Source organism: Quercus suber, unplaced genomic scaffold (assembly GCF_002906115.3).
Source record: "Quercus suber isolate HL8 unplaced genomic scaffold, Cork oak 2.0 scaffold_38, whole genome shotgun sequence".
Lineage (NCBI taxonomy): Eukaryota > Viridiplantae > Streptophyta > Magnoliopsida > Fagales > Fagaceae > Quercus > Quercus suber.
In genome coordinates, this window is record NW_027069503.1 from 394,133 (window position 1) to 406,520 (window position 12,388).

Genomic DNA, 12,388 nt, shown 5'->3' on the forward strand with positions numbered 1-12,388 from the left:
TGCTCCACCATTCGTAATCAACCACATGTAGTGGCACTTGGACAGAGTAAAAGTCATAAATTGGATGTATTTGGTCATGCAAACTATTTTGGGTTGAGGATTATTATATGTATTTTATTCTATCGTGGATCTCTCATCATAAGAGATTAAAATGTAGTGGCACTTGGAAAATGAGAAGTCAAAGATATATGCTAAAATCAAATTGACTTATCTACCAAATGTATGCTGGAGTACTTAAGCAAACTGCAAACTCTGAATTTCAATTAACCTCATCATTAGCAAACGAGAGAGAGAGATGGGGCAACTGTAAGGATAAGATCTAGAGATTTTACTATAAAGCCCAACAGTATATCACAAACTTGTCCAAATAAAAGTGGTTTCTTCCATCTACAGCACATCAGAAAATAAAGATTATTATAGAATTTTGTACATTCACACACAACTTTCATAATTTATTCTTTTGGTTAAGAAGGGAGAGACTCCTTGGTCTTGGAAATAAGTGTTGTTAGCTCTGCATATGGTTGATTCTGAAGACCTGTTTTTGAACCACTGGCTAGTTCAATCACTGTTGACTCAAAGGGGTTGCACTAAATAGAGCAGGCCTCTCATCACTGCTGCCTTTCAATTCCTCAGCTCTTGATAAATGAGACTTGCATTAGAGACCTGTTAAAAACCATGCCACATAAAAAGAAACAATGACATATGAAAAAGAGATTGAAGAATGTATTACGTAGAAGCTAGAGTAGCCAAGTTGCTAGTCATCCTCGGTTTTGTTGATTCAAGCATCTCCTCTGCCATTGAATGACATCAAAGTAAATTAGAAGGAAACAATTGCAGCCAGTAAATGTTTAGCTATTTAGGCTTCTATAGTGCAGCACAAGCACATATTCCAAAGTACTACATGGTATCTAATCATTCCAAGCATATCACAAATCAAGATAAGTATGCGTAAGAAATTCTATAAAGCCCAACAGTATTTTATAACACATTTCCTAATGTCCCATCAGTTCAACAGAGGAGAATTCCATTGACAAGACAAACTTATCCAAATAAAAGTGGTTTCTTCCATCTATAGCACATCAGAAAATAAAGATTATTATAGAATTTTGTACAATCATACACTACTTTCATAATTTATTCTTTTGCTCCTTTGAGGTGGGGTAGCTACCTGACAGAAATTACCCACCAAATTGCCTAAGACTAAGAGACCTGACAAAAGAAAATTTTATAATCTAGTTGCCTTGTTTACAGAACCTAGAACAGAAAATTCACCTACTAATCATGAACTATAACAAATAGGACACATGATGTTATAATACAACATAGAACCTTCAGCAGTAAGGGTACAATTACCTGAGAAGATGACAATTCTATAGAAAGAACTACTGATCGGCTAATACAATTCAAGATGGTCTTGTAGCTTCCATTTTTAGTAACAGATCTTTAATATCTGCTTGCATCCTCATCTTCATATCATAGTACTCTTGATGTGCTCTTGTCTAGAGCCTGGACTTCTTCGTATTTTTGTTTATGCATTTCTTGAGCCTCAGCCAAATGCAACTTTGTGAATCGAGGAAATACAACGGGTGCCCTGTCCAACTGAGGGGCCTTCTCTGAATAAACAGATTTTAGCCAACTAGGATCCGGCCCGTCCCAGCAATCCCATTGCTTTCTTTACCTTGTTCATTGCCAGATGAGATTGGCGACTTGCCTAACTTGGGAGTTTCGGCTTCTGCAATAACAGTTAAAGGGTGTAAATTATAACCTCATGGTTCAGCTTGAGACCTCAAAAGAATGATATAAAGAAAAGAAGAAAAAACTGTAGTACATTCATTTGTTGGCACTAGGTCTATCACACATATGAACCCATGCAAAAAAAAAATTGACATATCTTTCCCTTCCCCATTCCAAAACCTGATGCAAATATCTCAGAAAAAGAAAAAAAATTAACTTTTCCCCTTTTTAAACCCTTATTGATCTTATAAATATAAAACTGCCCTCTGAACAGCAATGAAGCAAATATTGCAGTTCCAAGCCACCGTATTGAATGGTTTACCAGTTTCTTATATCACAAAAGTCAAATGCTAAGAACCACACTCAACATAACCAAGCAAAACACTAATGCATGATTTCAATACAAAACTATAGAAAGCAGATTAGTTTTGGTTGCTCAGCAACATTTTGTGTCTTGGCACATATCCCCTAATATGTCATGCGTATATTGTAAATAATGCAGATTATGCAGTGTTCACATTTATGATAGAAGAAACAAAAGGCATAATGATAAATAAGGCAGTTTAGTTGGCATTTTTTCTTCCAAAAAGTACCTTCCCCACACATTAAATTTCACCCAAATAACTTCTACGAACCAAAAATTATTTGTCTTCCTTGGAAGTCATCAATTCTCTTTTACTGGTATCCTGTGAATAGCTAAAGTTATCTAAAATCATTTCCTAATGAATGTAATTATAGACCACATAGACAACGAGCAAAAGTTATCCCAAATCATGTCATATTGTAACAAATACATGAAACAGGTAAAGAATCTCAAGTAGATATGTCCATGACAAGTTGCTAAGTTAACATGATCTCATAATCATACGAGGAAAAAAAAAAATACAGGACCCAATATAAAGAACTCATATTACCAACATAGTTGTAAAGGACTTACCACGAAGGAAAGCCAGGATATGACTGCAAACCTCAGGAAGGTCCATAGAGGGTTAAACCTTGCAGTCAGGGATGTCAGATGCAGTGATCCTTATGTTGTTATCTAAATGGGCAAGCACTAAGCAGGTAAAAAAAGATTTAAGCTACTTTGAACTTACACATAACTGTACTCCTAATTAGTTAAATACTTCTTGTCGAATTTTCCAGATTCAAACTCAAGATTATTTATAAAAAAATATAAACAAAAATGGAAGAAAAAGAAGAAACCAACAAACCAGAATAGATTAATTTGTCAAATATATAAGAACCGAAACTCAAACAAAACAATAATAGCATAAACCCACAAAGTTTAGAGAAATAATATAAACCCATATCAGCGTTAATCATATGTAAAGAGAGAACCTGAAGATTGTGGGTGGTGCCGCCGATTGGTTCTTCTGTGGGTATGGTTTTAGTTGTCTGATTTGAGGGGGGAATGTGCAGAATAATCATAGGAAAGAGGGGTATTTGGTTAGTTAGACAACGCGTGAAACTATAAAGGAAATTAGGCATCTCGAGTTTTAAAAAATCGAGGTTCATTTACATAAATTTCGAGTTTTAAAAACTCGAGTTCCATGTAAAAAAAATTTTAGTTTTATCGCCCTTATAGTGGCGTTTTTAAGTCTTATAGTGACATTTTAAAGCCCTATAGCGGCGTTTTACTGCAAAATTTTTTCAGAACTGTTCAATACCAGGTTCAGTGAGCCATATAGTGGCGTTTTTATGCCCTATACTGACGTTTTTAAGCCCTATAGCGGCATTTTCGGAACTCGAGTTTTTAAAACTCGATTTTCACTTGGATTTTTTTTACAAATCAACCCTCAAAAACTTGATTTTTATTTTGGAACTTGAGTTTTAGACACTCGAGATGCTAGTTTTCAAAATTCTTTTGCAACGTGACAACTAACTAAATTTTTTAATATTTATTGTTATTTAGAAAAAAAATTCCTGATTTGAGAGTTTTGTTTAGAAAGTCAAACGTGAGACAGAGCAAGGAGCAAGCGTGAAGCAAACATGAGAGAGGAGAAAAGTGTGATGAATGTTATAATTTTTTATTTATATATAAAACCTGTTTAACCGGTAACCAAAATTCTTTAAAATTACATGAACAGTCCAGATCAAAACAATATTATATTAATGGTTTAGATTTAAAAATGGTAAGTTTCATAATGAAGCTGATATGGTTGTATTATAGTACTTATTTCGTGTACTTTTGCTTAATATTCTGTGTTTCCTTTCTAAAATATCAGAAAAATTAGCTGAAATTCGTTTGTAACCAAAAAAAAAAAAAAAAACATTACGAAGTATCCAAAATTTCCTTTGTGAATTGTCAATATAAATTAGATTGATTCACTATACCAAACCAATACCAAATTCCATAGCAACACTGCTAGTCAAGCAATCTGTGCAATCAACTTTGGTCCAAGATTGAAATCATACACGGCGGATTCATCTTGTGTGCTGTATCAAAAGATAGAACCAGCGCATGTATATATTTTTGGTTCCATGCATGTCCGAGAAAAGACTCATATTTTTCTAAAAACAAACTAGTTTCTGGTCAACACTTCTGTTCTGGGACTTTTTCAGAGAAAACTCAATTCCATGCCTAATCTATCTGACAAGTAGTAGAAGCCGAATAAAAATGTCAAACAATTAATATACACTTAAATATAAGAACCAATTTAGCAAAATACAAAGCCATTTGATACTAATTAATACTTTTTTTGTGAAGTAGAATTTGGAGATCAAGCATTAAACGATGTTTGACAAATTTTTTTATAAAATTTTTGACAAAATTATTTGTCCACTTGAACATTAATATTGCTAGTGGGGAATCGGCTCGCTTGAACTTAACGAAAATTTATATTTCATTATTGTGTTATAATAGTTTATTTAATTGACAAATTCAAACATTACACGGCACGATTAGATTAAAACACTAGAAGTCCGAAATTATTCGTGTCTATCTGATTATATTTTCTAGTCAGGACTTAAATGGCCACAAGTACGTCCTTTTATTCCCTTTCTATACCTATAATAAGCTTAGTCATAGAACATGCATGGCCGATTGTCACTATCTAATGATGTCATGCTAAAAAAAAGGCTGATTCACTATCTAATGGTGTAATTTAGATGATCCCTATTTTTTATTTTTGTCTTTTTGGCATAAATTCTAGGCACGTACTTGAGCTTTCGCACAAAACATTAACTCCTTTTATGATTAATTGATCACGCTTTGATTATGATGATCATAATAACAATGCTTGTATAGGGAATACTAGTGATAGGACTGTGTTTTAAACAATTTTGACTTATAATATATAATGATTAGCTAGCTTGTAATTCATGCATATATACATGAGCATATTGAAAAATAATAATCAAATTATTATTCTTGAAATAAGATTACACAAAAGGCTTACAGTTTTTGTTGAGGGAATACCGTAATACTAATAGTAATACAACAATAAAGCAACAAATTGCTGACATTCATTTTTACCCAAAGATAAATCCTTGACTTAATTAACCAAAAGAACCAAAAGAGACACTATCATTAAAAGCAAGAGAGAGAAGGATAAGACTTGCTTATGTTTATTTGAATCATCATGAATATCATATAGCTGGTAACTCTTTTTGACTGGGATTTAAAAAAAAGAATAAAAAAAAAAAAATAAAAACTCTTTTTGACTGGGATTAAAAAATAAATAAATAAATAAATAAAAACCTCTTTGGTTTTGATCATTCAGAACACGATAGCGGCTTTAGCCCAAACCCGTGGATGGGATAGATCACCAATACTTAAATGGTTGACTACAGCGTCTTATGAGGTTCAACGTTTGTGATTGTAAACATGTTTTCAAGAGCTTTAAAGTCATAACCCCTTCCTATCCTTTTGAATTCTAACCCTAGCTATTAGTTGCGGAGTCAGGAATTTAGGCCGGATGACAAGATTGAAAGAAAAAAATTAATCTAAAAAAATTAATCAATATTAATAACAAAATAAATAAATAAAACTATATGTCAATTAACTAAAAATATATATGTCATATTATTAAAAGAAATAAAAAAAAATTACAATTTATGATTAAGAATAGTCAAATTAAGAGATCATTATAAATACAAATAGTTTAAACATATAATTTGAATTATAAATTTTTGGTTAAGAATAGTCAAATCAAGAAATTCATGTAAATATAAACAGTTTAAACATATAATTTTATTCTTCAAAAAATTAAATAAATAAATATATCAAAGCAAAAGTATTAAGAGTATGCATACTTGTGAATATTTGAACATGTGACTTAAAAACCCAACTTGAATGCTTTTAAAAACTCCACAGAAACTCCGAGGTCCAAAGAAAGAGACTGGTATGAAAAGAAATTTTTTTCTTTTTGATGGGAGGCGTACTTTGTTTGCATTATGGTTGAGTTTGGATTGCACTGAAAAATGAAAAGAGTCTGCATTTGACGTTTTTCTGTGGGTCTCGTGCATTGTTCACGAGACCTGCAAGTACGAAAAAATGCAAATGTTAAGTTAAACTAGGTCCCAGGGTACTATTAACATATTTAAAAATTATTTTACATAGTGTTTTCAATTTTCAATAATAAGCAATATTCAAACAGACCCTATATATACTTTTTTTTTTTCCAGAGTTCTACGCTAGTACTGATTTCTATTCCATGTAGGTGTAGCAAAGTTGTTATTATTTTTTAATCATTACCAAGTGGGACCCACGGCTTTATATTATAGTTGTAGACTTGTAGTATGTTTTTGTCTAATCCATCAAGTTTTTGCAGATTGCTATTTAAAGAAAACTGAAAACTTAAAATACTGTAACAAAATAATTTTTAAATGTGTGAATAGTACGGTGAGACCCATTTTTAATATTTTTTAGCGTGTGAACAGTGCTGTGAACATTAATGATGAATAGTGCGTGAGCAATAATTTTTGTCCCCTGCATAATAAACCTATGTGATGTTACTGTTCACGTGCAAGGAAAAAAAAAAGTTAAAACGCAAAACGTGGCTTTTAGTCGAATCCAAACCCACACAATGAATCAATATAGAGTTTTTTTTTTTTTTTTTTAATCATTACTTAGTGGGACCCATTGGAAACACAACAAAATTTTACAATTTTTTCATAACACTCATGCTTTTACTTGGGATGGATCATAGAATAATTTATTTTATTTTATTTTATTTTGACCTATGATGTACTAACATCTCAATTTATTGTAAAAATATTAGCATAATTTAGTGTTACTAATAGAACTACTCCCACTTTTATCAATTAGCCTAACACTGAAATAAATGGCCACCAACTATCATCTTTTATTTTAAGTTAAAGCATGTGTACACTTTGACCAACATTTAAAGCTTTTTTTTTTTTTTTTTTTCCTTTCATTTCAGGTACCACTCGCGAAACTCAAATTTTACACAAAATAATGTCTTGTATGGTACTAAAACAGTAAAGAATCCATTATCTTTCTCACCTCCATCTCTTATTTTTCACAGAGTTTCAAAATTTGAGTTTTTACCATAAAGCTAAATTTTAAATAATTAGAAGTACAAAGAAAGAAAGTTGAAAATTTATTTTCTCAAATTATTATAAGGAATCAAATTTGATGTCTAAAATTTGTGTACATAGATGACTCTTTTACTTTAATTGTTAGTAACTATGAATTGGTTGTTTTACAATTGTTTAAATTTTAATATATTTTTATGACAATTATTGTTGTTTATAATTTATTAGTAATATTGATTAATATTTTTAAGTTTTTTTTTTTTTTTAAATTATTGTCTTTTAATCTTGCTCCTCCTAAACTGAAATTCTGGCTCTGCTACTGCACACTAATAGTGAACTGCTTTTCTCTTTCTCTCTCTTCTCGGATTTGGCTTGTGTAGTCTTAATTCCTACTTCCCAACATTAAACCGTGGCATCACACCAATATAACAGTAAATTAACACAAATATTCATAGTCATATTTGTGTTGATTTTTTTAATGACATTTTGGGATGTGGGTTTTGAGTTTTTCATGTTAGCTATTAAGATTGAATTCCTATTATTTGGAAAGATGTTATTTGTTTATATAGGTGGTAAATTATTTGAAATTTAAAACTTCCTATGATAGTTTATAGTTATATGCACAGTAGGTGTTTGTGAAAAATGTTTGTGCCAGTCAATAGTGATAACCATATGGTCAAAGCAATATTATTTGCTTTGGTTTTATTGCAAAATTAACTTAAAGAAGAAAGAAAATTGAGTTTAATTTTATCCTCATTGCTGAATGATATCTTGGAACCATCTTATCACGTAATTATGTAACTTATTGTTATCTCTAAATGCAATAAGAGATGATTAGGAGGTGGAAAAAAATACTCAAATCTCTCAAACCTGAAATACCTTACCCCCCCCCCCCCCACACACACACACACAAGACCAAAAAAAAAAAAAAAAAAAAAATCTCAATTTAGTGAATTCACGGTACCTTTCCTNAAAATTGTAAAATTTTGTTGTGTTTCTAGACTTACTTAAGTGGGAGATGTCTTTTTTTTCTTTTTTTTTTTTTTTTTTCATATCATGGTACAGTTTGTGTATAGTCTTTGTTTTACTATTCTAATGTCAGGAGGGACAAAAAAACTACACTAATAACTACAAGAAATTTGGTTTTTAGTGACAGCATATTGTCATCGCTAATGCTTTAAATATCATTGCTACTTATATTGGCAACGAAAAATATCGTTGCTAACTTTCGTTAAACAAATATGGTAACAAAAAAGATTTTTAGTAACGATATTAATGTCATTGCAAATACAATACTATTAACGACAACAAAGTCGTCGCTAATAGTGACAATTGTCATCATAAATAACTCAAGAACCCAAGACAAAATGTCGTCGCTACTAGCCCATTAGTAGTGATGAATATTTTTTCATCACTAGTAGATTATTATTAATGATGACATTTTTGTTGTCACTAATATGTCATTACTAGTGACGAAGCTTGCTGTCGTTACAGATAATGATATATTAGTGACCACAAACATGTCATCACTAAAAATTGCATATTAGAGCACCCACAGTAGATGTGGGATATGTGCCAAATGCTAAATATTTGGCACATATCCCACATAAAACACAAAAAATAGCTCCCATTAGATGTTGCATATGTGTCAAAATTATACCATTTGTGTCCATACCACTGCAAATTTGCAACGGTATGGACAGATGTGGTAAACCAAAATAATATTTTTTATTTGGCTTTCTCTCTCCTCTCACCTCTGATCTTGATTTTTTCTCTCTCTTCTCACATCAGATCCAGCTCCTCCCTCTCTCTTCAGTTTATTCTTTTCTCTTCTCTCTCACCCCTGTTCTCTCTCACCGATTCCCTTCACTAATTCCCTCTCCCTTATAAATTGTTGATCTTGATTCGTCATCGCCGGTCGTCATCGTTGATCTCTTACCGGTTTCATTTTGCATCGTCAACTATTCAATATTCACTGCCTTCATCTCCACTTTCCCATCACCGATCAAGCCGCCGCCATCGCTTCTCGTTTGAAGACTCCATCGCTTCTCGTCTGGCATTCTCATCGCCCTCTGGCCACACCGATCTCTCCATCGTCAATCTCAGGTTTGTGTCGGTGGATGTGGGTTTGTGTCGATCTCTCTGTTTTTTTTTTTTTTTTTTTTAAAAAAAAAAAAAAAAAAAAAAAGAGGTGGCATTGGTGGATATCGGTTTGTGCCGGTGGTGGCTATCGGTGTTGTTGCAGCAGTGGTTGTTGGTGGCCATTGTTGCGGCAATGGTGATTGTGTCGTTGTTGTTGTTGTTGACGATGAGGATGAGGATGAGGATGATAGGGAGTAATTAATATATTATTTTAATGTGTAGTAAATATTATTTTAATGTATAGAATTGAAATATAGAACATTTGATAAATGGTATGTTGTAAAATGATGTGGTAAAATAGTAAGTAGGCTTTTGGTGTGGCAAAATGGCATAATTTTTGCCACAGCTGCTATGGATGCTCTTAGCAATGATATTGTTTGTTGTCACTGATGATATGATAAAATATTAGCAACGACAATGTCGTCGCTAATAATATTTTATATTTTTTTGAATTTTTCTTTAAAATTTACATTCTGAATTTTACATAGGTACCTAATGAGAAATAATAAACCACAATCCCACATATCACAAAATTTCAATCACAAATACTCATAGGAGCATACAATTGCTCAATCTATAACTGCTAATAAGGAAAAACAATACCCAAGTTCAATACCATATATATAATTTAAATTCAAATCCACTTTCTCAAATACTAATCAAATAATAGCAAATTTTTCAAGAAGATATATAACAAAGCTTGCAATAAAATGTATCTCCCCTTAACATCATCGGTAGCCCAAGGCATGCAACATTTTAACCTGAAATAAAAAGAATATGCCAATGTAAAGGTCAACTAAAGTAGTTAACAAAAATGTGTCCAAAATAGTTTTAACATCCAAGTAAAACTTTAACTTTTTTATTTTTCAAAAATACCATCACTGAGAAGATATGAAAAGTTTTATGTATTTAACAAAATTTAACCTGCATCAAAATTCAACTTAATCTTCATCCCCAAGATCACCAATAGGTTCATCATTTCCAGATAAATATTTTTCTTGATCTAAGCTTGAAATATCATCATCACTATATATTTCTTTTTCATGGTCGGAGTCTGTATCTCATTCCTCATTAAACAAGTAGTCATTGATGAACATACTTTCATCAAGTTGTATATATACATCATCAACAGATATTATGGACCCCAAATCTATTGCTGGCACATCATCTCTATGTAACAGAGTTGAGTCTTCATCATTTTCTTGTGAAAAAAAAAATGACAATAAGTAATATATATTGACAAAGAAAAATAATCAATGTAAAGAAATTAAAGTAAAAAAATTTAAAGCAAATGAAAAATCATTAATACATACAAAATTTCACTCATCTAAAAAACATTTCCATGAACTTAAAGCAAAAGAATTTAAATGGAGACAAATAGATTGTTAATTAAACAAAAAATAAATAGAAAAAATAAGCCTAATTCTTTCTTCTACTTCCCAAACCAAAAAGAAAATAGTCTAGCATCATAGGAGAATCTTTCTTTTGGAGAATAATAGAAAGACGGTAGACATGTTGAGTCCCAAATCTTAGACAAAAAAATAAAAGAGAGATAATTAATGTTTTTTCCTCTACTATGTACAATACACAATTCAATATACAATTTAAGTCCTTTATTGTTCATAGTATGTTACCAAAAAAAAAAAAGTGTAATCAATTATTACATGAGTTAGATATGTCTAAAAAAGCAAGAAATAATATAAATGGAGAAATTAGATTCTCTATAGAATTAGATTCTATACCATATTTTTATCTATAAATGGAGAAATTGACAAGAAGCTCAAAGTAATTCTCTATTAGTTCTACACACTTATACTAAAATAGATGAAAATGTTGTGAGAGAGGAATGGCGTGGGAAGTGGTTACATTTAAAACTCAAGAGTGAAAGAATAAAACTAATCTCTCATCCCCTTGGTACATTTTGGCCACAAAGGAAATTATTGAAATACTCTAATGGAAGTGGTCTACAGTTTTAGCGAAGATATACGAATATAGTTAAATGCATGTCCTTTTAGCCTATGAATTCACTTTATTTGTCGCTTCAACAGCCAATTGAACTACATCAAATTTAAACATTATTCTAATAGCATATTTAGTAGATTAGTATTAAAGAAAGAGCAATGTTAGAATCACAATTTATTGTCTAATTTTTGCCACAACTCTCCACGAGTTATGAGTTGTGATAGTGTGGACTCACATGTTTTTACCTACCACTTACAACTTGCCATTTGATAAATTGTAGCAAAAGTTTTGCAATAAATTGTGGTACTAGCATTTTTCTTTAAAGAACTAGCTGGTAAATATTGTGAATCCACTATGGTTATCACTTCAACAGCCTACAACTCCACCATCAAATTTAAACATTATACTATTAGCATATTTAGTAGATCAATATTAAAGAACTAGTTGGTGAATACTGTGAACATGATAATTAAATAAAACATGTAGCATTACCAACTAATAGACACTTACACTTGGAAATTGAATAAATCCATTATGTAATGTGCAGTACACAAATAGTTTTTTTTTTTTTTTTTTTTTTTTTTGGAAAGCAAACAATTTTTTTGAAAACAAAAAATTATTTGTTTTAGTATGGCGTTGGGTGCACATAAATTAAAACATATATGTTCAACTAAACTATATCCTTTTAAGCATTTCTTAAGTATTGAGAATCTATTTCAATATATCCTAATTACGAAAATAATATTAAAAAAATCAAACATAAAAAACTATTCCATTTCCATTGGATGTTCAACCTTACTTAAAAGAATCAATGAAAACATATTATGTTGCAACTGTGTTTTAACTTTTAAGGGGTTCTGAATCTTAGCATAAAGAAATGTAGTACCTGTAGCTACGATTTATCATATTACATATTTATTAATTTATCATATTATATATATATTAATTTAATGACAAAAACAGAGAAGAAAAGTCATACCTAGGGCTCACTTGTAGGACTTGGAGCAAACCTTAATATCAAATTTGTAAAAAATTGAAAAACAAACCAACT

The 12,388-nt window shown here is 31.0% G+C and overlaps 1 long non-coding RNA gene across 3 annotated transcripts; it reads right to left on the reverse strand.

The window, feature by feature from the left end:
• Positions 1-234: 234 nt before the first annotated feature.
• Positions 235-3,147, reverse strand: LOC136066529 (uncharacterized). Of its 3 annotated transcripts, none has more exons than XR_010628022.1 (3): positions 3,073-3,145; positions 2,672-2,773; positions 235-1,732 (listed from the first exon to the last, which is right to left on the reverse strand). It is a non-coding gene; the product is annotated as an uncharacterized LOC136066529 (long non-coding RNA). The 3 variants fall into 3 exon arrangements; XR_010628023.1 differs by having other exon boundaries at positions 235-791; positions 1,354-1,732; positions 2,672-3,129; XR_010628021.1 differs by having other exon boundaries at positions 2,672-3,147.
• Between the last annotated feature and the right edge of the window lie 9,241 nt (positions 3,148-12,388).